This window comes from Hemiscyllium ocellatum, chromosome 8, assembly GCF_020745735.1.
Source record: "Hemiscyllium ocellatum isolate sHemOce1 chromosome 8, sHemOce1.pat.X.cur, whole genome shotgun sequence".
NCBI classification, from domain to species: domain Eukaryota; kingdom Metazoa; phylum Chordata; class Chondrichthyes; order Orectolobiformes; family Hemiscylliidae; genus Hemiscyllium; species Hemiscyllium ocellatum.
Genome location: NC_083408.1, coordinates 42,894,181 through 42,921,733, shown reverse-complemented (window position 1 = coordinate 42,921,733; position 27,553 = coordinate 42,894,181). Strand labels below are relative to the sequence as shown.

At 42.6% G+C, this 27,553-nt stretch overlaps 1 protein-coding gene across 9 annotated transcripts in view; it reads right to left on the bottom strand.

Annotated features, from left to right (window-relative positions):
- Positions 1 to 27,553, bottom strand: part of LOC132818134 (alpha-(1,6)-fucosyltransferase) — a 752,369-nt gene that overhangs the window by 474,826 nt on the left and 249,990 nt on the right. The window contains exon 1 of one of the 9 annotated variants that reach the window (XM_060828865.1): positions 19,955 to 19,971. The exons of the other annotated variants lie outside the window; for them this stretch is intronic. The gene's annotated coding sequence lies outside the window, so the exon portion shown is untranslated. Of the gene's footprint in view, positions 1 to 19,954; positions 19,972 to 27,553 lie in introns of those variants that run through there. 9 annotated transcript variants of the gene reach the window in all.

The window sequence follows — 27,553 nt, the reverse complement described above, 5'->3', positions numbered from 1 at the left end:
TCAAAATTGGTCTTTCTCCAATTTAGAACATCAACTTTTAGATCTGGTCGAGCCTTTTCCATCACGATTTTAAATCTAATAGAATTATGGTCGCTGGCTCCAAAGTGCTCCCCCACTGACACCTCAGTCACCTGCCCTGCCTTATTTCTCAAGAGTAGGTCAAGTTTTGCACCTTTTCTAGTAGGTACATCCACATACTGAATCAGAAAATTTTCTTGTACACACTTAAATTCCTCTCCATCTAAACCCTTAACACTATGGAGGTCCCAGTCTATGTTCGGAAAGTTAAAATCTCCTACCATAACCACCCTATTATTCTTACAGATAGCTGAGATCTCCTGACAAGTTTGCTTCTTAATTTCCCTCTGACAGTTAGGGGGTCTATAATACAATCTCAATAAGGTGATCATTCCTTTCTTATTTCTCAGTTCCACCCAAATAACCTCCCTGGATGTATTTCCAGGAATATCCTCCCTCAGCACAGCTATAATGCTATCCCTTATCAAAAGCACCACTTCCTCTCCTCTCTTGCCTCCCTTTCTATCCTTCCTGTCGCATTTGCATCCTGGAACATTAAGCTGCCAGTCCTGCCCATCCCCGAGTCATGTTTCTGTAATTGCTGTGATATCCCAGTCCCATGTTCCTAACCATGCCCTGAGTTCATCTGCCTTCCCTGTTAGGCCCCTTGCATTGAAATAAATGCAGTTTAATTTATTAGTCCTACCTTGACCCTGCCTGCCCTGACTGTTTGACTCACTTCTGTTCTCAGCTATACCAGTCTCAGATTGATCTCTTTCCTCACTATCTCCATGGGTCCCACCCCCCACCTTACTAGTTTAAATCGTCCCGTGCAGCTCTAGCAAATCTCCCTGCCAGTATATTAGTCCCCTTCCAATTTAGGTGCAATCTATCCTTCTTGTACAGGTCACTTCTACCCCAAGAGACTCCAATGATCCAAAAATGTGAATCCCTCTCCCCTACACCAGCTCCTATTCCTGCCCTCACTAGCTCGTAGCACTAGGAGTAATCCAGATATTACTACTCTCAAGGACCTCCTTTTTAAATTCTTGCCTAACTCTCTGTAATCTCCCTTCAGAATCTCAACCTTTTCCCTTCCAATGTCGTTGGTTCCAATGTGGACAATGACCTCCTGCTGGCCCTTCTCCCCCGTGAGAACATTCTGCACCCTCTCTGAGACATCCTTGATCCTGGCACCAGGGAAACAACACACCATTCTGCTTTTTCTCTGCTGGCCACAGAAACATCTGTCTGCACATCTGACTACAGAATACCCTAACACAATTGATGTTGGGAACCAGACGTACCCCTTGTTGCATTAGAGCCAGTCTCGATACCAGAAACTTGGCTGTTGGTGCTACGTTCCCCTGAGAATCCATCACCCCCTACATTTTCCAAAACAGCATACCTGTTTGAAATGGGTATATCCACAAAAGACTCCTGCACTACCTGCCAACCTCTCTTACCTTTCCTGGATTCTTCATGATATCCACACACATTTCCTCTCTGCCAAACCCTATTTCCTGACAACATATTTACAACTGAAAATTGCTTTCTCCAGATTTATTCTGAAAAAGCCCATGAAGCTCCACCCTTGTAGAAAGAGAAAATGCTGCAAATACTCAGCCTGTTTGATAGCATCTGTGGAAAGAGAAACAGCGTTAACCTTTCGGTAAAGATCACCGTTAATCAGAACTGATGTCCATTCACAGACGCTGCCTGTCCTACTCAATAATTATAGTATTTACTGTTATTTTAGAATTCCAACAACTGCAGTGTTTCTCCTTTGTGAATTTAACTTGCCCTCTGCCTGGGTTGGTGCTGGAATGTCTCGGTTCTGACTGCCTTGGTATCCCTCAGCATGTAATGCAGAGACAGTCATGTGCTTTCTGGTTTATACTTCAAAATTTCACTGTCTTTAGACCTTAAAGTATGGTGACTCAGTGGTTAGCACTGCTACCTCACAGCACCAGGGTCCCAGGTTTAATTCCAGCCTTGGGTGACTGTCTGTGTGGAGTTTGCACAATCTCCTCGTGTCTGCGTGGATTTCCTCTGGGTGCTCCGGTTTCCTCCCACAGTCCAAAGATGTGCAGGTCAGGTGAATTAGCAGTGTTAAATTGCCCATAGTATTAGCTGTGTTAGCCAAAGGGAAATGGGTCTGGGTGGGTTACTCTTCGGAGGGTCGGTGTGAACTTGTTGGGCCGAAGGGAATCTAATGTAAACAATAACATAAAAACATACTATTATGTGCAAATTAGGACAGACAGTACGAACTTCAATGAGAGGCAAAATTACACCACAAACTACAAGCGCACCATTGCTTCCTTAATTTCCTGTTCCCAAATTCTAGCCCAAAGACAGAGATTCGCTTTGGCTTTTTATGAGCTTGCTTTGAAGAGTTATCACCTTTGACTATCTGTATACCTACACACCAAACTCCTCCATTACTAACAATACTATCACCTAGGTTCAATTATTCCTGGCCTGTTTATCACCATCCTTCATCTTCATCTTGACCTTGACTCTCCAAAATATTCAGCCTGGAGCTCAGTGTTCCGCAGGGATCAGTTCTGGGATATCTCTGCTCTTTGTGATTTTCATAAATGACTTGGATGAGTAAGTGGAAGGGTGGATTAGTAAGTTTGCCAATGACACGAAGGTTGGTAGAGTTGTGGATAGTCTGGAGGGCTATTGTAGGTTGCAAAGAGACATTGGTAAGAGCGGGCTGACAAGTGACACATGGAGTTCAACCTGGAAAAGTGTGAAATCATTCACTTTGGAAGGTCGCATTTGAATGAAGTGTACAGGGTTAAAGGCAGGATTCTTGGCAGTGTGGAGGAACAGAGGGATCTTGGGGTCCACATCTATAAGTCCCTCAAAGTTGCCACTCAGGCTGACAGTGTTGTTAAGGCGGCATATGGTGTGTTGCCTTTCATTAACAGGGGCATTGGGTTTAAGAGCTGCAGCTCTATACAGTCCTGGTTAGACAACTCTTGAAATATTGTGTTCAGTTTTGGTCGCCTCGTTATAGGAAAGATGTGGAAGCTTGAAGATAGGGTGCAGAAGAGATTTACCAGGATGCTACCTGCACTGGAGGGCATGTCTTATGAAGAAAGGTTGAAGGAGCTAGGGTTTTTCTCATTGGAGTGAAAAGGAAGAAAGGTGATTTGATAGAGGTGTACAAGATGTTGAGGCATAGACAGAGTGGATAACCAGAGACTTATTCCCATGGTGGAAATGGCTATCAAAAGGGAAGATAATTTTAAGGTAATTGAAAAAAGGTTTAGGGGAGATGTCAGAGGTAGGTTCTTTCCTCAGATAGTGGAGGGGGGGGCACGTGGAATGCACTGCCAACTGTGTTAGTAGAGTCAAAGACATTAGGGACATTTAAGCGACACACTGATAGGCACACGGATGCTAATACAATGAAAGTATATGGGATAGTCTGATCTTAGAGTAGGATAAAAGGCCAGCATAACACCAAGGGATGAAGGGCCTGTACTGTGCTGTACAGTTCAATGTTCACTTTTGACCATGTACGATACAGGTCCTATTTTGTTCAGGGTTAATCCAAGGACATCTGGAGAGCCATCACTAAAGTTCCTTGCATGGACTGCATCTCCTCCTGGTAATATTTCAGACCTAGCTAAAAGGTGGACTCCATTATGTGCCTTGAAATATCTTCTGTGCAATAAATGAAATGTATCTGTTGCCCTCGATGTGGTCTCCTTTACATCGGGAAGACAGGACGTCAACTTGCAGAACATTTCAGCGAACATCTCTGGAACACATGCACTGAACATGCCACAGCTCTGTGGCTGACCATTTCAACCGCCCCCCTCCCCCACAAGGACACACAAGTCCTAGGCCTCCTCCACCATCAAATCAAATCCACCCGTCAATTGGAGGAAGAACGCCTCATCTTCCATCTTCGGACCCTTCAACCACACGGTATCAACATTGACTTCACTGGTTTCCAAATTTCCCCTCTCCCCACCTCATCCCAGATCCAACCCTCTAACTCTGTTAGCCCTGTTTACCTGTCCATCTTCCTTTCCATCTATCTGCTCCACCCTCCCCAATGACGTATTGCAATTAGCCCCCATCTGCATTCACCTATCGCCTTCTCATCTACCTTCCCCTCTCCAGCCCACCCCTTTTATTCCTGATGAAGGGCTCATTCTCCTGCTCCTTGGATGCCGCTTTATGGCCTTCTTGAGGTCCAATCAGCTTCTTTTGGGTCATATTATTAATTCCAGAAACTAAGAAATTCCTGAATATTTCATGAACAGCAGACCCGTCCTCAGCATTCTGTCAATAAGACCATAAGATCATAAGAGTGGAAGTAAGGCCATTCAGCCCATCAAGTCCACCCCACCATTTAATCATGGGTGACTGACATTTCAACTCCACTTACCCGCACTCTCCCTGCAGCCCTTAATTCCTTGCGAGATCAAGAATTTATCAATTTTTTTGAGAAACTGTAGCTCGGGTTGAGGTTCTGGATGTAGGTTTGCTTGCTGAGCTGGAAGGTTCATTTCCAGATGTTTCGCCACCATACTAGGTAACATCTTCAGTAGGCCTCAGGTAAAGCACTGTACATGATTCCGGCTTTCTATTTCTATGTTTGGGTTTCTTTGGTTTGGTGATGTCATTTCCTATGGTGGAATGCCCCCACAAGAGCAGAATAACTTTTTGCTGGTGACTGGTTTGCCTAATAAAAATATCTCACTCTTTCAGCATACCGGATCCAAACCTCCACACCCACATCATAATGTTCCATTTCCCAAACAGTGGCATTTCTGATTTTTCCCTCTCATGGTCTTACCAGGTCATGAAAAGCAGGCTGTCCAAAACCTTTCTTTACCCTCATCACAAATGTAACAACTCAGGAAGCCAGAGGCTGGCATGCTCAAAGTTAAGTCCCAGCCCGGGTCAGACAGTGCTGCAGACACATTCCTGGGTCTGCTTAATTATTGCCTGTCGTCAAGGGAATCCATATACAACAAGCTCCACAGGAAGATTAAACAATGATTCCCCATGGACCTCGAAGGGGCATATTTTACACATTCAAAGGTTCAAAGGTTCACATTTGCTGAATGAATGTCAATTGAATAGAAAAATGCACATAACCCTCAACAAGCCCTTCTGACTTCCTGTTTTCACCAACACCACTTCCCTACAGAACTACAGATCAATGAAAATCCAGACCTAGTTGAAACCACTAATTTACCTCACTTACTGCTCCATGAGGCCCAACTATTGCCTGCCTGCCTTCCATTTTGTTGCTCCATATGAAGTTACCATCCCACGCAAGATCTAATCAGCAGATATCCTTCGGATCAAAGGCTTGGAAGCAGAGAAGCCGCTGATCATTTTCCTCCAACAAACCTTATCTGAACACATGGCAGGCTTTGAAACTGTTGTGACAAGAATGCCCCCTGCTAAACAGGTTCAGCACAGGTCAGTGCAGGCAATCGCCATTGCTGGGACCACCAAACTAGCCCATAATGCATTTGGGGAGCAGTACAAACAATGCTGCACACCATCAAGGAGTTACCCCTTGAACAGACCAAGTGGTAGGCAAATCACCTAAATTCAACAAATGAAGAGGCAATTGCTTGGCTTCAGGGATTTACAATGAGAATTCTTCTGAAAAGATTTGAAAGTTGTGGTGCTTGTTGACTCTACATAGCTCAGATTGCAAAGCCCAAGTGAGCCATATATCAGGTGCTTAGATTTTACAAAAAAAAACATTTTTACTCCCACTGGATAAAATAAATTCATTCCTGGAACATTTTACTGATGCCTTAGTGCAGCCTCCAGAGACCAATGTCTGAACCAAGGAGTACATCCTGAATACCGAGCATTGTGGTGGGAAGCTTGGTCAAATTGAAATGATTAATTAGCCAACCTGCTTTCTACTGAGCAATAACTCAGTCTGTCACTTCATATAACATATCAAGTGTTGAGAAAATGTAGAAAAGGGTCAAAATTTGTCAGTGTTAGATTTACAGTGCTCCAGACATTATACGCTCTCCCACTGTTACAGAACGTCATAAATCCTTAACACACAGTAACAGACCATTCAGCCGTCAAGTTTGTGTTCGTGTTTCGCTCCACTAGTACCATCTCATCTAAACTCACTCTCCGGCTCAAATATTTTGCTGTTTTCTTTTCCAACATTACCAACATCTTTCAAACATTACCCTCCAAATTCCTTCTGTGATCATCCTAAACTAATACGAACCACTTATTATAAACATACTAGATCAAAACTCTGAGTAGCACTCAGTCCCTTCATCAGGTCACTCTTTAACATCATCAATTCTAACAAAAAAACTCTAACTTCTCAAAGCTGCCTTTATAACCATAGCATCTTGCCCTGACATTAAAATCCCCAAAGAGACTGATGATATTTTTTTTAAAGTAAATTCAAATTTGTAGTTGATAGGCTGAAAATAACAAGATTTCACATTTTTAAGACATGGACTTGTGAAAATAAGGTCCACAGGCACTTTTAACTTAACAAAACTCTCTCCTTCTCGCTTTAACACCATCAATAAAACCATTTCTCACCGTCCCTAAGGTAATCATTCAATTTTCCCAGGCTCAATTTAAAGTGATTCTGGTCCTGTACAATTATTCCTGTTTCTTTCCTTTTTCAGACTGGTGACTTTCAATCCCAGAGCTGTCATTCTTGCTGTACACTATTCCAAGCAATTCTCCCTCGAGCACAAACGACAGGAATCTTCCAGCCTTGATTCAAATCATCACAAATGTTTCTTTTCAGTCCAAGCTTTTGGCCACCCTCATATTCCTGCATAGTGACAGAGACGTCCGTCTCTCCCAGAAACTGGCAGATAACTTGCTTGAGAACTTCGAAACTCTTCCTCTGTTCAAATCCATCTCCATAAATGTGAATCAAATGGGCCTTGTATCTAAGTCGAAATGCTAATTAACCATCCTTGAGATCACAACTATCTTTTATCTTGCAATTAAATATACAGGTTGGCATAACTATTTATATTTTCAACACTTTCCTGAACTTGCAACCGGTAATCTAACCACAGATTTAACTGCCATTGCCTCCAAGTGTGAACGCCTCACACCGTCTTGCCGGAAAACAACTCCGGTTACCCTCTAATCATTAACAGCCATGTCACCCAAGCCTTTTATTGAGCAGTGTTCAGAACAGCACACATGACCTCTTCATTTTACTCGGAATAAAAACAGTCCCGAATCACAATACTCTGGTAAAGCCTCACATTTATAAACTGAGCACAGAATTGTCATGAATCATCAGTACACCTTTTCTTTTACCAGTCATCTCACTTCTCTTTAGTATTGCAGTTGTGGCCACAATGAGGCACTGTGCAACTTCAACATAATCTTTTCCGTTTTCTATTCTATATCCCTTGCTAGATAAAAACAGGGTTTGCCTTACCATTTTCTTACCTTTTGTGATTACCACCTTCAATAACCTTAAGTGTCTGAATCCCAACCTAATTCTACTCCTTTATAAGTCTCACTCTTTCAGCTTGAAGATATATTTCCTTCTCTCCTTTGAAAATTCTTTGCTTCATATTCTTCAAACTGTAGCTGTCCAAACTGCTTGACAATTGATGCCCTTCTATAATAATTTATTAGTTTGTCACAGGCCAGATCTGGCATCATCCTCAATCTATTCTCCCAATTCCCAAATTCACATTATTTAGATCTGGTAAACAACATCGATTCCAGCAGACTCCATCAATTACCAATCACATCTTTCCAGTTGGGAAAGTAATCCTCTTTCCCCTACCCTTTTGCTTTCTGCGCTCTAACCACACAACAAATGTAATAACACATGGATAGTAAAGCACTTTAGTTTGACACTGATTTAATGCTATTTGAAAATCTAAAATAGACTATAGTCACTCCATTATTTATTTGTATGCTCTGTTATTTCTTTAAAGAATTTTATAAGATTGGCAGCGGTTAAAAAGACAGATAGCAGTGGCACCAACTGCATCCAAAGCCATGATGCGGAATTACAATTGCTGGAACCCTAAATTAACAGTGCCTACTTGCTTTGGATGTCTCTCATCACAAAGTACCTGTGCACGAGCTATGGACAGGATTGGTTTTAGCTGCACTATCTCCTCTTCTTTTCAATCCTCCTTCCAGAGGGGAGTGGGGGGGGGGGGGGGGGGGGGAGGAGAGGGGTGATCTCTCTGTCTTGCTGCCACCCATTTGTACGCATACATTTGACACATAACTGAGTTGCAGGAAGAGTCAAAATTTGTACTTTGTCGCACAAAGAACCACTGATTCTGTTTATGCAGATTCTACTCAGATCAGCCATAAATGGTTCCAGTGACCTTAGATCTGAGAAGTGATAAAATTATCAGATTCTATTCATTAACCAGCAACATCATTTGGAAAATATGCATCTTAGAGATGACAGGTGATGGCTGGTTGTTATTAGATAAAGGACTAAGAAGCAAAGGCCATCAGATTAAGTCTTAACCTCTTCATTGAAGAACCATTTGTGAGTATATTAATCATATTTAATGCCCGAATGTGGCTCTTTCAACTGTTTTTCTATCCACTCATCTTAGTGATTCTAACCTGCACTCGGGCAAAATTGTAAACTACACAAAAAATTAGTTAATTACTTTTTGTTAAGGTCATCTAAGAGGTATTTAGTCATGAAATCATGAACTAATATTCTTCAGTAAAATATTCATGAGAATACAATTAATATAAAATATTGAACATCTTCGAAACAGATGGAGACCATTCAACCCATATGAACTTGTTCTCCAGCTGAATCCCATTTTCCTATTCAAAGCCTTGCACATGATAACACTTCAAGTGCAGGTCAAATTTATTTTTAAATATGTGAAACATTTCTGGTTATATTACCCTTTCAAGGACAGAGTTCTGCCATTAATATTCATGCAGTATAAGTACTGAAGGTACTTAAATAGATGTTAACAAATATTAAAAATCATTTGTAATAATAAAAGCCATTCCCATGTGTTAGAACATCTGAATCCTCCTCAAAGTTGATGCAATGCTTATTGTCAAATATTGACAAAATAGTTAGCTTTGATTAGGGGCACACGTTTTGTGCCTAATACGAGGCAGCACGGTGTCTCAGTGGTTAGCACTACTGCCTCAAAGTTTGCAGGTTCACATCCACCCTCAGGCAACTGTCTGTGTGGTGTTTGCACATTCTCCCAGTGTCTGTGTGGGTTTCCTCCCACAGTCCAAAGATGTGCAGGTCAGGTAGATTGGCCAAGGGAAATGCAGGCTTGCAGGGGATTGCATCTGAGAGAGATGCTTGTTGGAAGTTCAGTGTGGACTCGATGGGCTGCTTCCACAGTGTTAGGATTCTATGATTCTAAGAAATGTATCGGATAATTAAAGTTTATAGATGGCCTGACATATTGCTAATTACCCCACAGTTTCAACAATGAGTCCCAGACTTTATACAAGCTCTCCCTTAGAGAGGGTTTAGAGTTGGTAGAGCAGGTTAAGATTTGATTTCATACGACTTTGTCACTTCTGGGATGTGATCTGGCTCCAAAATGTAAACAGGATGATTCACTGTCTGCCATTATAACAACTCTAGCCCTTTTGGATGTTTGTTCTCACTTCGGAGGTGCTGGGGTTGGACTGGAGTGTACAAGGTTACAAATCTCACAACAGCAGGTTATAATCCGATAGGTTTGTTTGGAAGCACCAGCTTTTGGAGCACTGCTCCTTCACAGTCACCTGATGAAGCAGCACTCTGAAAGGCTAGTGCTTCCAAATAGACCTGTTGCACTATAACCTGGTGTTATGAGATTTTTAACTCTATTCTCACTTGGTCACCCTGGAAGACTGGAGGTGACAGTGCCTTTATTCTCCTCTATTTTCATGAGGTGATCTTATTGAGACAGTCAAAATTCTCAGAGGGTTCAACAGGGTAAAGGCAGGAAGGACTTTTCATCTGGCTGGGATGGGGCAGCTCTCCAGAACCAGAGGAGACAATTTCAGTATAAACAGCATGAGGTTTAAGACTGAGGTAAAAAGAAATTTCTTCATTTGGAGGATGGTGACCATTTGGAATTTTCTAACTGAGAGAAGTGTGGAAGTTTATTTCCTGAGTGTATTGAAGACAGTGATCGATTAATTTCTGTAATATTTGTAAAAGTAAGATTATGTTTGTGGAGGGAGAAAATAGCATTGAGGTAAAAGGTCAGCCATGAAGCAGCTGAATAGCAGAGGCACAGGCTCCAGGGGCTGAATGGTCTACTCCTGCTCTGGGTTCTTATGTTTCTAACAATGACCAACTGTCAAAGTGAAAAAAAACTCTTCTTGCATACCTTCAGGTCTCCTGCAGTATCATTACAACCACCATGAGTGCCATACCTCATCACAAGGATATTTATAAATTGACCACAGTTTCTCAGATACATGCAGGACTTAAAAATGAAAAAAAAAGTTTTAGCTTGAAAAAAGGCAGGACTACTCTTCAGTTGTGGAAACTATTACTTTTCCTGGTTTTAAGTTGAAATGGGAAGACAAATCACAGCAGGTTGACACCACACCCAATTTTAGCTGCTTCATGATCATTGGTTCAATTAATAGCAAAAGACAGGACGAGGTACAGATGGTGGTTCTTAGGATAATCACTCAACACAACCTTGCATTCAACTTAGAACAACCCTAGTGCACAAAGATTCAGGCATTCATTCAAAATACTTTAACTGTGAAACAATCTTTGCTATCTACAAGTAACCATGACTCCTCAGATTAGCTCACTGGTTCACCATGTTAAGCAGGATTGTTATGAGCAACACTTTTAGGGCACATCTCTTGCAACCCGTCCATCTGTATTCTCCAACAATCTCTGCCAACACACATTATCAATGGCATCTTGGTCACTTGATCATATGCAATGACTTACTTAAAATGCAGAGTATTTATGCAAAACAATTGGTAAAGAAATCAACATTTCACAGTGGAGCACAGTGATAATTCCCTTCAAGATCTCCTGTTTATCGGTTACAGTCTGTTACAATAAAACCTGTAAAAAAAGGAATTATCAACAATAGCAGAGCAAAAAGCTGGTTTGGGTTATTGGGATCTATAGGGTTACAAAGGAATAACAGACAGCAAGTAATATTGCTGAAGTCTTTTCTCCGACATTCGTCAGGACAAACAAAATGCCAAATTTTAAACGATTGCAATAGTTTATACTGCAGACATAAAAGATGCTGAGTGGTTGGCAAGTTGATTCAGATTGGCTGAGGCGTTTCCATAGAGAAAAAATAAAGAACTTTAGCCACCCCAAACTCCTGGGTGATGTAAGGAATCTGATACATCTTAATGACACAGATTTTGCATTATAATTAATGATGAGACCGCACCACTTGTCATCATTGAGTAAATTGGACATCACCTTCCAGAGGCTCCAAATGCACAATTAAGTGGAAAAACAGAGAAGCTGTTGTCAAAGTCCTTGTACACATCCACACGTTCTGCTCCTCCTGTACCTCATCTACAGACACATTGCCAAGATTCACGTAAGCATATCAAATTGCAGTACTTAACCACTTCATGCCAACTAAACATGCCAGATCAAGTTAGGTCTGATGAATTCAGGTATAAATGAACTTTTAATGGCATGATAAGTAATAATTACTGCAAAACAAAACATTACAACCATGGAATTAGCTTTTTCTACCTGTCCCTTTTCAGAATCTCTTGACCCAAATTTTTTGCCACCCTGCATTTTATTTTCTCAATGTGATTTTACAGTTACTTAAACATTTGACTTTAGTTTCTTCTGTGGACCCTGTGTTAATCAGTGACTACTTGCAGATCTGATTGACTGAAGAGAATCGCTGTTAATTGTTGGTCCAAAAAGCTCAAATCCCATCTTTGGGATACCAAATTAAATTAGACACCCAATAACAGCAAGTTGTTACTCAAAATCCTGTGGGTAGCCACAAATGTAGTGAACATAGAGCAGTATTTGCTCATCCCTGACCACAGCGACCAGGTCAATATATGCTTATTGGTCTTGATTGGGTCAGACCTTGATCAGGTCACGCCTTTCCTCACTTTCAAGGCATGCCCTTCAGGTTGAATGCTTATCGGTTTCCTTGCGTTCTAAATTCTTTAAGATTTAATCATGACTGCCCAAGAAGCAGCAGTCAGATCCTAAAAATTACCAACCAACATTACCAATCAACTACATTTATTATGAATGCCCATCATATCTCGACACATGACACAGGATGCAAGAAAAAATAGCGAGAAGATCAAACTGCAATCTCAACTGAAAAGGTTGAGAGGGTCCTTTAGCATCATGCAGCTTCTGTCCTGGTAATCATTTATTCAACCCTGGGAGACCTTGCCATTTTATCCCCCTTATAAACCGAAGCTTCACTGCTTTCCTCCAAGTACTCTCAATTTTATTATTTCAAAAAGACAGATTTTAATAAATCTGCAAAGTAAATCCCTCTCTCGATTATTTGTATGCCTGTATTGCATTTGCTTGAATTATACTTAACTGCAGACATCAGGTCATACATGCACAGAGACAAATGTTTCTTCCTGACCAGCTGAGAAACACAGGTCACATAAAAAAATTTAGAAGAACAAACATACGTGATGGATAACTGAACCGAAAACAAATAACACTGGAAATGTAAGCTGTGTCGCTTTTTTGAAAAAAAAACTTTCAAATGGGATCCCAGTTCACCAGAATGACCATGCTGCCAACAGTGCAGCACTCTTGATAATGAGCTGGAGGTTTAGCTGAAATTTTGTGCTCAAATCTGCAGGATAGAACTGGAGCCATAATCTTCTGGCTCGGAAGTAACAGCAATACCACAGAGTGACAGAAGCACCCAATACAAATATAGTTACATCATCAAAAGCTTACTTTCCACCCATTGAGCAACAGCAGTGTGCACTGTTCCTGATGCAGTTCAGGATGACAAGAACTGATCGGCAGATGAGTTCCATTTAGGTGAAATGGTTAAATAGTGAAGCTAATCCTCAATTTCTCATACTGACTGGGGAAGGAAAGCCAAGCTGGCAATTGACTGCGTAAGAGTTAAAATACATTACTAACGAAGCTAATTAATGTTTAATTTCCTCAAATATCCTTGCTTTTCTGGTTGTAAATTAACTGAATAGGCGAGTGTTGTTCAGGGCAGGCACACTTAACAAGAATAGACAATTAGTCCCATTTAGAGGGATTATAAGAATTTCACTATTTTGGCATTATTAAAAGGCTTGTTATTAAGTTTTTTTTGAGGCAGGGATCTTCTAATTAGTCTAGTAATGGGGCTAATCTCCTACAGAGATTTAAATGAGGTCAAAACATCAGAAAGTTTGTTTCCAAGTACATTGCTCAGAGGACAAATTATTTAATAACAACTTCCTTTCTAACGATGCTATGTCACATTATCTTTTGATAAAAATGACATAGAATTATTCTGGTATGACCAAAATCCTCTCAGTATGAATTTAAGAATGACAAACTTACAAAACGCTCTGCAACAGCACATTACGATGGTCGTAAAAATGAACTGGCAATTTTTGACTTGCATCATCTAAGTTTTGATACCTGGGACCTTTCACAGCCAAAAATAGTCTGAAGAAAGAAAGAGCAGTGATGTAAGATGGTGGGAGAGATTGCCTGACCACAGGCTGAGCTAATACGTTAAGCGGCCAATAAAATGAAATCCAGTCCGAAATGTAACTAGGTGCCTTCAAAGTGACTGAAACCAGTCACTCAGACCTGTACCTTCCTTTTGTCTTACACCTTTCTCTAAGTTTTAAATACGGAGATGAAGGGTTGCCTGCAGATTATCCAACTTGGGAGAAAAGTTGAAACCAGACATGAATACCCAATTGGACTGTAATTCAGGGCACAGCAGAAAAGAATCAAGAATTTGTAACAGCACAGCCAGAAAGTTTGCTCTCGTACAATACCTGCTTTTCTCCAAGCTTCTGAGAAGTAAATTGAAGAAACATCAGTTCATCAGGAACACAATGATATCTGCAAATTGCACTAGTGCAGGAGGATAAAAGTCATCCCTTGTCCCAGATTAAGCTTAACACTTCAAGGAATCCAAGGCCTTTTTACATGGTTTGTTCTTGATTTCTCCTTTGGCATAAGATGTTCTTCCCTTTGTAAATTTCATATCTGTTTTGTGTGTGTGTTTGATGCCGTGTTTTATTGTTTTTCTTGAAGTAAGTAGGTAATAAAATTCCTGACCTTCACTCAAGAAAATGTGATAGTTGGCACTTTTTTTTTTAAAAGATATTTTTATTAGAAATTTAATATTTTGACAGATTTACAAAAATAAACAGAACTTACAAGCACAAACATTAATATAAAAATAGATCTTAAATATATAATCATCAAAATTCAAAGGAATGATACTAAAGAAGAAAGAAAAACAATGAAACTCAGTTAACTACTAATCTAATCCACAATTATCCAGAGTGTATAGTTGAGTCACTTACATCCTTCAAACAAGAGAAAATGTTCTCTAATACACTCATAACAGTATAATAAAAAGAAAACTATTTCCAAACAATAAGAACAAAAAAAAAACATGTTTGAATGGAGATCCTCCCCCTTGTTCTCAGGGGGCCTTACTTCCTTTCTAAAGGTCCACCATATCCTCTCCCAAACAGTGTCCCACCCTTGACCCGGGCGCACCTTAATAGGATTTAGATATAATACCGAGCTAGAGTTGACAGCGAGCGCCCCTCCCCACCCATACCTGAGTATATCTGATAGCATCAATGCCACGTACAAACACACACAACTATAAAATTACAACTCCAACAAATTACAGTTAAGTATAATAACATAAAATAGCAAGAGAAGACAACCCTGCTCCCAGAAGCAAAAGTAAAGTAGAGTAAAGTATCCATTTCTCCCCACGGAGTGTGGAAGAGGCAAGCCAACATAAATTGTCTCTTACGATTTATTTAAACGAGTCTAAAAGTTCCTTAGCCTCTTCTGGTGATCTAAAATTATACTCGGATCCTTCGTGGGTAAAGCATAACGTCGCTGGGTAGCGTAATGTGTATTGAATATTTAAGTTCCTTAGACATTTCTTCACCTCATCAAACGCCTTCCTCCTTCGTGCCAAAGCCGGGGAGAAGTCCTGAAATAACATAATCTTGGATCCTTCATGAATCATAGCTTTAGGATCCTTTCCAAGATTTCTGGAGGCATCCAGGAGTATCTGCCTCTCCCTATAACTCTGCAGCCGGAACAGGACCGGGCGTGGGCGCTGGTTTGGGCCAGATCCGCGTGCTGCGACCCGGTAGGCCCACTCCACCCTTACCCGATCAGTTTCAGACCCCAGGTTTAAAAGCTGGGGCAACCATCGCTCCAGAAATACTGCTAACTGTCCCTTCTCTTCTTGTTCAGGGAGGCCCAGAAGACGGATATTCTTTCTCCGATTTCTATTATCCAGGTCATCCATGTAGATTTCAAAGGCCCTGACTCTCTGCTCCAGAGCTCGCACCTGTTCTGCAGCTGTTTGTGCTGCAGCCTCGGAGGTCGTGGCCTTTAGCTCTGCCCCCTCCACTCGGCCCTGTAATTCCTCGAGAGCCTGGCTGTACTTTTGTAGCTTTTCTTCGAATGAGTTCCATCTCTGTCTGGATTCTGCGATGAAATTGACGAGTGTCGTTTCCAGCCTGGCAATCATCTCTTCAAGGCCTGTTTTTACATCAGCTGCAGCCGGAGGAGGAGAGGAGGGTGGGGGAGGGGTCTTGGTTTTCTGAGAGCTGCGGGATCCCTTTGGTTTACTCATTATCCACTTAATATTAAACTGCTTAAATATAATAGTAAGCAGCTAATTAAGGTTAGAAAATTTTTTTGGGTGGTTTGGTAAGTGTGGTGGGGGTGAGTAACTCACTTTACCCAGGTTTTGGGAAGAGCACTGTAAACTCAGACTTGCTGAGTCGCCGCCATCTTGGATCTCCCGATAGTTGGCACTTTGATTTTGAACGAAAACTACTTTATACAGTTGCGGACATTCGAGGAAGGTGAAAAGCAGGAAGCCAATTCATTCTTCCTCATCTGGTCATAACACAATGAAAGTCATGAAATACTATTTTTTTTAAAATACATGGAGACTAAACTTCTCTGACTTGCAGAATGCTTAAAGGTTTCAGATTTCTGAATTGCTTCTACCACAAATCAATGAGTAAGGAACCTCATGCAGTTTATATTCATATTAATCTAAAAGCTGGAACTAACTCTTAGCTCTGGCCAACATAATATTGAGAGGTTATGAAAGTTTTAGATAAAATACAGAAGTAAAGTTTAAATTAAACAAATTGTCGGTGTTGCTGGCTGGGCCAGCATTTCTTTCCCATCCCTAAGTGTCCAGAGGCAGCTTGAGAGTTAACCACACTGGTATGGGTCTGGAGTCACATGTAAGCCAGGCCAGGCCAGGAAGGACGACATCTCTTTCCCTGAAGGACATGAGTGATAAATCTGCTGAAATCGAGGAGGTTACAGACAGCTTAGACGAAAGATAGCCAGTGGATGCAATCTATTTGGATTTCCAGAAGGCCTGTGACAAGACGCAGCACAGGAAGCTGCCAAATAACATCAGAGCCCATGGTATTCAGGGCAAGTTACTGGCATGGATAGAGGATTGGCTGCCTGGCAGAAGCAGACAGTAGGGATAAAGTCATCATTTCAGAATAGTAGTTGACTAGTGGAATTTCATAGAGGGCAGTGTTGGGAACTCAGCTAAATCATGTTATGCATTAACAATTTGGATGAAGGAACCATGAGCATTGTTGCGAAGTTTGCAGATGACAAAGATAGGTGGAGAGACCGGTCATGCTAAGGAAGGAGGGAGACTACAAAAGGACTTGGACAGGCTAGGAGAGTGGGCAAAGAGGCATCAGACGGAACACAAATTTGTCAAAGTGTGAGGTCTGCACTTTGGTACAAAATGGAGAGGCACAGTCTGTGCTTTCTAAACATGGAATGGCTTTGGAATTCTGTAGCCCAAAGGGATTTGGGAGTCCGAGTTCAGGATTTTCTGAAGGTTAACATGCAGGTTCAGTTGGCAGTAAGGAAGTCAAAGGCAATGGCAGCCTTCATTTTGAAAGGGCTAGAATACAACAGTATGCATGAGGCTGTATAAGGCTCTCGTTAGAAGAACGTTAGCGGGTCTGCATCCCGTATCTAAAGGAAGGCAATGCTGGCCTTTGAGGTCTAGAGGAAATTTACAAGAATGGCCATGGGATGAAGGGCTTGTCATAGGAGGGGGAATTGTGGACTTGGAGTCTGTACTCAATGCAATTGAGAAGCATAAGGTGGCATCTCATGCTTCTCAAACATGCAGAATATTGATAGGTCTGGATAGAGTGGACATAGAGAAGTTGTTTCCACTGGTAGGAGAGACCAGGACCCAAGGGCACAGCCTCAGAGTGAAAGGATTACCCTCAAGAGTCATAGAGATGTACAGCATGGAAACAGATCCTTCGATCCAACTTGTCCATCTCGACCAGATATCCCAACCTAATCTAGACCCACTTACCAGCACTTGGCCAATATCCCTCCAAACCCTACCTATTCATATACCCATTCTGATGCCTTTTAAATGTTGTAATTGTACCAGCTTCCATCACATCCTCTGGCAGCTCAATCCATATATCCACCACCCTCTGCATTAAAAAGTTGCCATTTATATATCGCTGAAATATCTTTCACCTCTTACCCTAAACCTATGCCCTTTAGTTCTGGACACCCCAACCCCAGGGAAAAGACTTGGCCTATTTATCCTATCTATGCCCCTCAATTTTGTAAACCTCTATAAGGTCACCGCTCAACCTCTGATGCTCCAGGGAAAATAGCCCCACAGTCTGTTCAGCCTCTCCCTATAGCTCAAATCCTCCAACCCTGGCAACACCCCTGTAAATCTTTTCTGAACCCTTTCAAGTTTCAGAACATCCTTCCGATAGGAAGGAGACCAGAATTGCACACAATATTCCAACTGTGGCCTAACCAATGTCCTGTACAGCTGCAACATGACCTCCCAACTCCTATACTCAGTACTCTGACCAATAAAAGAAAGCGTACCAAACACCACCATCCTATCTCCCTGTGAATCTACTTTCAAGGAGCTATGAACCTGCACATCCCTTGGACCTTACCACTAAGTGTATAAGGTCCTGCTAATATTTGTTTTCCCAAAATGCAACACCTCGCATTTATCTAAATTAAACTCCATCTGCCACTCCTGGATCCATTGGCCCATCTGATCAAGATCCCATTGTACTTGAAGGTAACCTTCTTCACTGTCCACTACACTTCCAATTTTGGTGTCATCTGCAAACTTACTAACTGCACACGTTATGCTCACATCCAAATCATTTACATAAATGACAAAAAGTAGCGGACCCAGCACCACTCCTGAGATGTGGACCAGTTTCTCCAGCCAGAGGGTGATGAACCTGGAGAGTTTGTTGCCGCAGCATGCTGTGGAGGCTAAATCATTGAATGTACTTAAGACAGAGATAGATAGGTTCTTAATTGGTCAGAGGATCAAGGGTTACAGGGAGAAGGCAGAAGAATGCGGTTGAGGAAATGTATTAGTGAGGATGAAATGGCGGAGCAGACTTGATGGGCCCAATTCTGTTCCTATAACTTATGGTCGAGTGTTTTAGGAAAAAGGCAACAGATTTAAAACCCAGATGAGGAGAAACTACTTCAGCCAAAATGGCATAAATCTGTTAGAATTCCAGAGTGCAGTTAATGCTGGGATTTGGAGCAAGTCTAATGAGGAGATAAACAGGTTTTTAACTCAATGGGTCGAAACATTAAGGCGTGCAGGCAAGAAAGTCGAAATGGGACTGAGATGAGATCAACCATGGTTGTATCAAATAATAGAACAGGCCCAAGGAGCTGAATTTCCTGCTCCTAGTTCTTATGTATTTATACATATTCAACCTGACCAATTACTGCTTTATCAGTCTCCTCTGAATCATCAGCAATGCTCAAGTCAGCAGCATACTGGACTATTCTCCACTTGCCTGGATGGTGGCAACTCCAACAACAATCAAGTAGCTCGATGACTACCCTATTCACCAAATTCAACATCCAGTCCCATCACCATCAACACTCAATAGCAGTAATGGGTAGCATTGCAAGTTGTATCGCAGTAACTCACCAAGGCTCCTTCGACAGCACCTTCCAAACCCAGGATCTCTGGCACCACGAAGGACAAGGGCAGCAGAAGAACACGAACACCACACCAAGTGTGGTGGAAACTCCATTCCAAGCCCCACACAATACCAACTTGGTACTAGGTCATCATTCCTTCGCTATTACTGAGTCAAAATCCTGAACTCCCTCCCTAACAGCTCGGTCAGTGTACCTGTACCACATGGTCTGCAGCATTTAAATGTGGTAGGTCACCACCATCACCACTTCAAGGACAACGAGGGATGGGTAACAAACACGTTAGCTTTTACTAAGCATAGATTTGGTGAGTTCTCGTGAGTTTGTTATTATTTTCTTTACACGCAGCAGGCATAATAGTATTTAAAATCAACTCCTAAATCCTCACGATGGCATTTTTCTGACAGAAATGTAACTTGAAGTGATTTTGGCATTTGGTATGCATGGCCTTACACTGTAGGAAGGATGCAAAGTCACTGCTGTGTTGTGTGAAAGTAGCTTTTGAGGTGAGAAGCTTCCCACGAAAGACACAATGCGTCATGTGAACAATGAATACGCACACGAGTGAACGAACATCTATATTTCTGCATAGCTCTCGGTGTCCAGGTTGCTCACTTCCTGAGAAGCTGTGTTGTTCCTGTTGCTTACAAAATAGTAAAAAAAACTGAGTTGTTCAATAACAGATTGCTATCCCAGATGACAGTGAACACTTACTCGTCCCCAGCATTACAACGACAGCAACCTGATGTGCCAACGTGACTGCATCACCAAAACAGCATTCTTTCAACTTGAGGTTCTTGACTGAGGTTGGACTTCTGAAGCTATTAATGAGAAGCAGAAAAGGGATAATTCTTCCAATAGAAAAGACAGCTGGCAAACTCTCCTTTTGATGAAGGGAAGAAGGATTCAGTTTATTTAAGCCATGAATTTTCATAACACTCCATCACATCTCCTCCTAATTTCAGTGCATCCCCATTTGTTTCCCATGGCTTTACCTGTTAAGGGACATGGATCGTTCAGTGCTGAGGTTAATAACCTAAACATTGTCAGTTAGGATAGCAGTGTGTTCCTAGCCATCAGAGCAACGAGATTGCTTTATGAGCGACAGGAAGCCTATTTTTTCTTGGGAAATGTTCATTATGGCACCGTAATTAGTGAAGCCAGAATTGAGCTTTGGTGCAGCTACATCATAGAGACAACATGTAAACACGGTCTGCGATTTTTCTCATGGAAACAACAGCAGGAAAGGAAACCATGTGATCTACTTGTCTATACTGCAACTCAAAGTTACCTATTTGAATGTGCAAAGTTAAAAATCACACAACACCAGGTTATAGCCCAACAGGTTTATTTGGAAGCACTCACGTTTGGAGCACTGCTCCTTCATCAGTGGTTGTGGAGTACAAGATTGTAAGACACAGAATTTATAACAAACATTTACAGTGTGATGTAACTGAAGTAAAGTATTGAAAAAGACCTGGATTGTTTGTTAATATTCTCATATTTTAGAATGACCATGTTGGTTTCAGTTCTTTCATATGTAAATCCCAGAACTTGTTTTTAAAAGTTACATTCTCAAGTGAACTTTAATAATAGGTGCCATGTAAGCTCAGATAATGCATTGAAGGTGTAAGGTGCCCTGTGCAAGGCTGTCTGTGCCCCAAATGTTCAGACTGATTCTAATCTAAAAAGGCATTTACTTGTCAGATCCACACCCCCCACCAACCCAACCTCCACCCCCGGCACCTTCCCCTGCGACCGCAGGAAATGTAAAACTTGCGCCCACACCTCCACACTCACTTCCCTCCAAGGCCCCAAGGGATCCTTCCATATCCGCCACAAGTTCACCTGTACCTCCACACACATCATCTATTGCATCCGCTGCACCCGATGTGGCCTCCTCTATATTGGTGAGACAGGCCGCTTACTTGCGGAACGCTTCAGAGAACACCTCTGGGCCGCCCGAACCAACCAACCCAATCACCCCGTGGCTCAACACTTTAACTCCCCCTCCCACTCCACCGAGGACATGCAGGTCCTTGGACTCCTCCACCGGCAGAACACAACTACACGACGGCTGGAGGAGGAGCGCCTCATCTTCCGCCTGGGAACCCTCCAACCACAAGGTATGAATTCAGATTTCTCCAGCTTCCTCATTTCCCCTCCCCCCACCTTGTCTCAGTCAGTTCCCTCAACTCAGCACCGCCCTCCTAACCTGCAATCCTCTTCCTGACCTCTCCGCCCCCACCCCACTCCGGCCTATCACCCTCACCTTGACCTCCTTCCACCTATCCCACCTCCATCGCCCCTCCCCCTAGTCCCTCCTCCCTACCTTTTATCTCAGCCTGCTTGGCTCTCTCTCTCTTATTCCTGATGAAGGGCTTATGCTCGAAACGTCGAATTCTCTATTCCTGAGATGCTGCCTAACCTGCTGTGCTTTGACCAGCAACACATTTGCAGCTGTGATCTCCAGCATCTGCAGACCTCATTTTTTACTCGAAGATTTACAGAATCTTACATGGATTCACGTAGTTTTTGAGCAAAACAAAATATAATTCTCTAAGAACAAGCTCACCCCACAAACGTGTGTGTGTGTGTGTGTGTGTGTGTGTGTGTGTGTGTGTGTGTGTGTGTGTGTCTGTCTGTCTGAGACGGAGTGTGAGTGCCTGTGAGGGCATATGTGTCTATATGTATCTGTGTGTAGCATTGGGGTCCACGAATCCAAGGTCCTGGTTGAGGACATCCCCATGGGTACTAAAATTGGCTAATAGCCTCTGCTCAACCACTTTGCATTATTGCCTGTCCTGAAGTCCGCCTTGGGGGACGATCACCTGCAGTTCCAAAGTTGAACGTCCTGGACTGCTGAGGTGTTCACCGAATTGAGGCGAACACTCCTGCCTGGCAATTATTGTGTGGTGTCCATTCATCCGTTACCATGCCCTCTGCTTGGTGCTACCATGCCTCGGAGCATTCTTGTCTGCAGCGTATGAGATAGACAATGTTAGCAGAGTCACATGACTACCTGCCGCGTACATGGTGGGTGGTGTTCCTACAGGTAATGGTGGTATCCCTGTCAACACTCTGACATGTCTTGCAGTGTCTACCATGACAGGGTTGTATGGTGTTATCCTGAAGGCCAGGCAGTTTGTTGTGAACAATGATCTGTTTGAGGTTTGATGGTTATTTCAAGGCAAGAAGTGGAGGTGTGGGGAAGGTGTTCCACTAGTCCAACACCAGCACCTCCAAATCATGACTACTAGAATGTGATTCTCTTTTTCCAATCCTTTTAAACTACTGCTTCATGAATACTTATCCAATCAATTTGAAAATTATAGGATGATGTCTTTCTTATTCCTGCTCTGATAATGTCTCCAATAATTAAATAATGCTCCACATGAACTTTCTGATTACTGTGATCTGTGGGTGCTGCATTATTCTCTCAGCAACATGCTCCCTGCACACTTCTATACTTAGAAGAAATGTTCTGCATTTAAGTGAAGCTGTGCAGGTAGAGAGTCTTTGATCATCAGCAACTAATGACTCATGCTACAGATACAAATTAGTGTTGGTCGTCCCCTGCATCACGTAATAGACACTTCGAAGGAAACAGCATGTCACTTCCATAGCCACGGAACATTACAGGATAAATAAAGAGACCTTTGACCGTTGATGGATTTTAACTTTGATAGACAAAGCTGTTTATGTTCCAAATCAATGGAAGTGAAAATGTCTCCAGTTTGAAATCAGGACTGACCCCTATGGCTGATGATGGCTTCAGTAATTATTACTCAACTGCTGCAGTGCTAAGGGAAATCTTTTAAAATCTGGGACAAGATTTTTTTCATGACAGTTAAATTCATTTTCCCATTTTGTTGCAATTTGAATTGTGACATCTTTACAAGCATCTTCGTGGCTGATGTAGGAAGGGTGGTCCACTGAGAGTTTAGGTGATTACCTGCAGCCTCGAGACAAAGTTGTGTGTTTTGATCATTATTTGTTCATACCAAGCCCCACACCACCTGCTACCAAGTTGCCTGCTCCCATGACGCAGTTGGGAGGAATTATGGCAGCTTCTTGAATTTGAGTGAATGTATCAGAGCCTGCTGGTGAAGCAACTCTGCAAGCACTAATAACCACACTGGCCATAGCCCATCTGACACACGTTCACACAGGAGAACTTCCAATTGCTCAAGCCGTATTCTAGTTAGTTTTGTTACCTCACTCTATGCCTGCTTTTTATAAGTGCTTCACTCTAACAACTGACCTTGTTGCACAATGTAAACATTTGCTCTGCAATTTGCCCTGGACTTTCAGAGAAGTGCCTGTTCTGTATGTTTTGCACCAATTTGGAGCACTCTGGTTGAGGAGGAAACTGCGCACTACGGAAGAGAAAGCAAGCAGGCAACTGGACAGCTGGCCTTGCCTAACTTCCACATGGCATGCCACATTAAGGTGCCAATGAAGCATTTGACTGAGCAGAGTTGCAGGCCCTTCCTGGGAGCAAGGACTCCAGGATCAGAGTCAGAGTCAGACAGCGTAGCAACAGGTCCTTCAGCCCACCATGCCACTGCTGACCAACAAACACCAAACTACATTAAGATTAGAGTGGTGCTGGAAAAGCACAGCAGGACAGACAGCATACGACAGCAAGAAAAACAACGTTTCAGGCATCAGGAATGAGGAAGGGCTTTTGCCCGAAACTTCAATTTTCCTGATCCTCGGATGCTGCCTGACCTGCTGTGCTTTTCCAGCACCACTCTAATCTTGGCTCTGATCTCCAGCATCTGCAGTCCTCACTTTCACCTAGCAAACTATATTAATCCCATTTGATCTGCACTTGGTCCATAGCCAACTGAAGCTGGGCGTTTTAAGAAGCATTAAATCCTTCTTAGTTGTGGTGAGTGTATCTGTCTCCAGCACTCTCTCAGGCAGCACATTGCATATTTCTCCTAGCCTCTGGTAAAAAAAAATTCAGTTTTCCTCTAAATCACTTGCTCCTCACCTCAAAGTTACAGTCTCTGTCTATACCGCTCACAATGTTATATTCATAAATCAGATTTCCCTCAGCCCCCTCTGCTCCCAAGAAAACAAACCCAGCCTATCCAACCTCTCCTTAGAATTGAGACTTTTCATCCTCAGCAACACCCTGTGTCCCTCCTCTGTGCCCTCTGCAGTGCAATCACATCCTTCCAACCATCTGGCAACCTGAACTGTACACAGAAGGTGGAGGTCTTGCCTGTTCAGAGCCTTCATTGCTCAGCAGCGCCATCAGGGAGGCCTGGCTGCTGCAAGCAATGAACCCACCGAGGCCCAGGCTGACTGAGGGACCCAGGCCTTGGTGAGCAATGGCAGGAAGGTGGCCCAAAGGTTTTGGGCAGAGGGATGCAGAGGGAGAAGGGAATTGAACATCAGTTGAGAGAAGACTTTCCGCAGGCATCTTGCCTCCACTTTCCTTCCCAGGATGATACAGTCAGTCAGGCACCAACAGCCTGGAGAACATGCCCCTCAGGAAGTCTGCAAGTAGACCATGCCATGATGAGTGACCACACGCAACAGTAACAGCAGCACTCGACCCTCAAGCGGTCACCCATATGCCTGCCTGCCATCAACTGAACTGGGAAAAAGGCGGGCTGACTACAGGGTCCTCCCCTACTATCAAGTTTTAACATAGACATGGGCAGTAAATGGTCACCCAACTTGAGAGCATGGGTTCCCACAGAAAATCACTTTAGTGCCACAACAGCTCAAAACAAATAATCCCAGCTTTACAGCAGGCCGGCAAAGTACTTCAACAGCACGAGGCAAGCTAGATGGTGACCTTTTGGAGCAATAAAGTTTGCATTTACATTCTCAAATTCAGCAAGGTCTGAAATTCAGCACGACAATCAAGTTCAAGGCCTGAAAGAAAGCTTAGGAGAAGGTGTATCACTTCCTGAGTGAGCAGTGGAGGTTAGGCCACTCAATATAATCAAAGTCCGCGTGAAACAGAGTTTGAACTGACACCCATCTTAAGGTTTACAGGGCACAGATGGAAGAGTGCAGGGAAGGCCGCAATCAGATCAGTCATAACTTTACTGAATGCCGGGGCAGGCCCAAGGGGATAAGTGATCTACCTCTGCTTCTAATCCTCATGACCTTATACCCTGCCACATACTGGATGAACAGCAAATTGCTTGCGATAGATGTAACCCAGGAACAAGCACGCACAAAGTCAAAGTCAAATTGGGTGGGAGCCGCAGGAAAAAGAAAATCATCACTGCTCACAAATTGTAGGGAAAGACAAATCTATGGGGTGGGATGGCTCCCACAGGCTTCGGAACATACTGTGGTCAAACAGGGGTCTCAAGCCGACACCAGGTGGAAGAAAACAGTCAAACCACCCAAGGACAGGCTTGTTATCCCAATAAGGATGGCGGGCTCCAAGCTGGCAGGCTGCAGTCCGGCCCATAGCTGAAGTCAGGCAGGCAGGAAGAACTTTTAAAACCACTAGGCCCGCCACCCATAGATACAGCTTCCAGTCAACAGCCCAGTGCTCATGTGAGTATGGGAAGCTGAAGGCCATGTAGAAAATTCTGGTTCACCACAGACAATGCACTTTAATAGGCCTTCAAGCAGAGTTAACACTCTGTTTCCTCGATATATTTTGATTAAAGCCCTCATAAATGGAGAGGAATATGGGATCTTAAATGTATACTGCCCCCTGGCACACCCCTTTAAATTCATAACGGAAGCTTTTTCAAAACTGATGGCCTTTGGTGCCCGTCATACAATTATAGGGGGAGACTTTAATTGTATTATGGATCCGGAAATAGACAGGATTCCCAAGAGTGCCGCTGGAGTATCTCCCAGATCTAGACAACTGGCGGACCTGAATAAAGAATTAGGATTGGTAGATGTATGGAGATGTCTCCATCCACAGGGTAGAGATTTTTCTTTCTACTCTAATCCACATAAATGTCACACAAGAATTGATATGTTTTTTGCCCCATCGATTTTTCTAAACTCTATAGCAACCTGTAAAATAGGTACTATAGCAATCTCTGACCATGCCGCTGTATACATGGAAACTAAGGTAAAGAACAATGGGACATCTGCTCGGCATTGGCGTATGGACCCCTTCCTGATAAAAGATAGCAAATTTTTAAAGTACTTCTCCCAAGAACTTAAAACTTTTTTAGAAATTAATACTGGTACGGCTAGCAATCCGTCAATGATGTGGGAGACCATCAAAGCTTATGCACGAGGTTTGATCATCTCCTATTCAGCGACCCAGAGGAAAATGAAGGGAGAGCAACAGCGTCTGCTCGAAGCTCGCCTAAAAGCAGCCGAAACAGCATACGCTGATAGACCTTCTATCACAAAATTGCAGAGGATTACAGCTCTTAGGACAGCTTTAAACACCGCGCTTACTCAAACGGCTAAAAGGGAAATATTATTTGCGAAACAAAGATTATATGAATATGGCGACAAACCGGGTAGATACTTAGCATTTCTTGCAAAGAAAAAGAAAGCCCCTCAAACTATTCCAACCATCAAGGAAAGTACAGGTACCCTGACTCATGATCATAAAAAGATCAATGCGACCTTTAAAGAATTTTATTCTGAACTATATAGATCGCAGGATTGTGAAGATAGGATTAGGAGGATGCAGTCATTTTTTAAAAATTTGACCTTCCCGGGCCTGACTCCGGAACAGGTGTCGGCCCTAAATACCCCTTTAACAGTCCAAGAAATACTTGAGGCAATTAGGCAACTTCAGAGCGGAAAAGCACTGGGCCTGGATGGTTTTCAAGCTGAATTCTATAAAGAATTTACAGGAATATTGGTTGACCCACTTATGGATATGTATAATTTTGCGCATAGTCAGGTCTGTCTCCCGCCCACGCTGAAAGAAGCAAATATTTCTCTTATCCTCAAAAAAGGAAAAGACCCAGAAGATTGTGCATCTTACAGACCAATATCCTTACTAAATGTAGACTTTAAAATTCTCTCAAAAATGTTAGCACTAAGACTAGAAAGGGTACTGCCATATATTATAAAGGAGGACCAGACGGGATTTATTAAGGGCCGCAGATCATCCAATAATATCAGAAGGGTCTTGAATATGATCCAAGCCTGTCATCAGGGAAAGATACCAGGAGTAGTAATTTCATTGGATGCGGAAAAGGCATTTGATAGGGTTGAATGGTCATATTTATTTTACACATTGGAAAGGTTTGGCGTTGGACAGGTGTTTACCAAATGGGTTTCAACATTGTATAATGACCCCAAAGCAGCTGTTATTACTAATGGGTTAAGATCGGATGGCTTCAG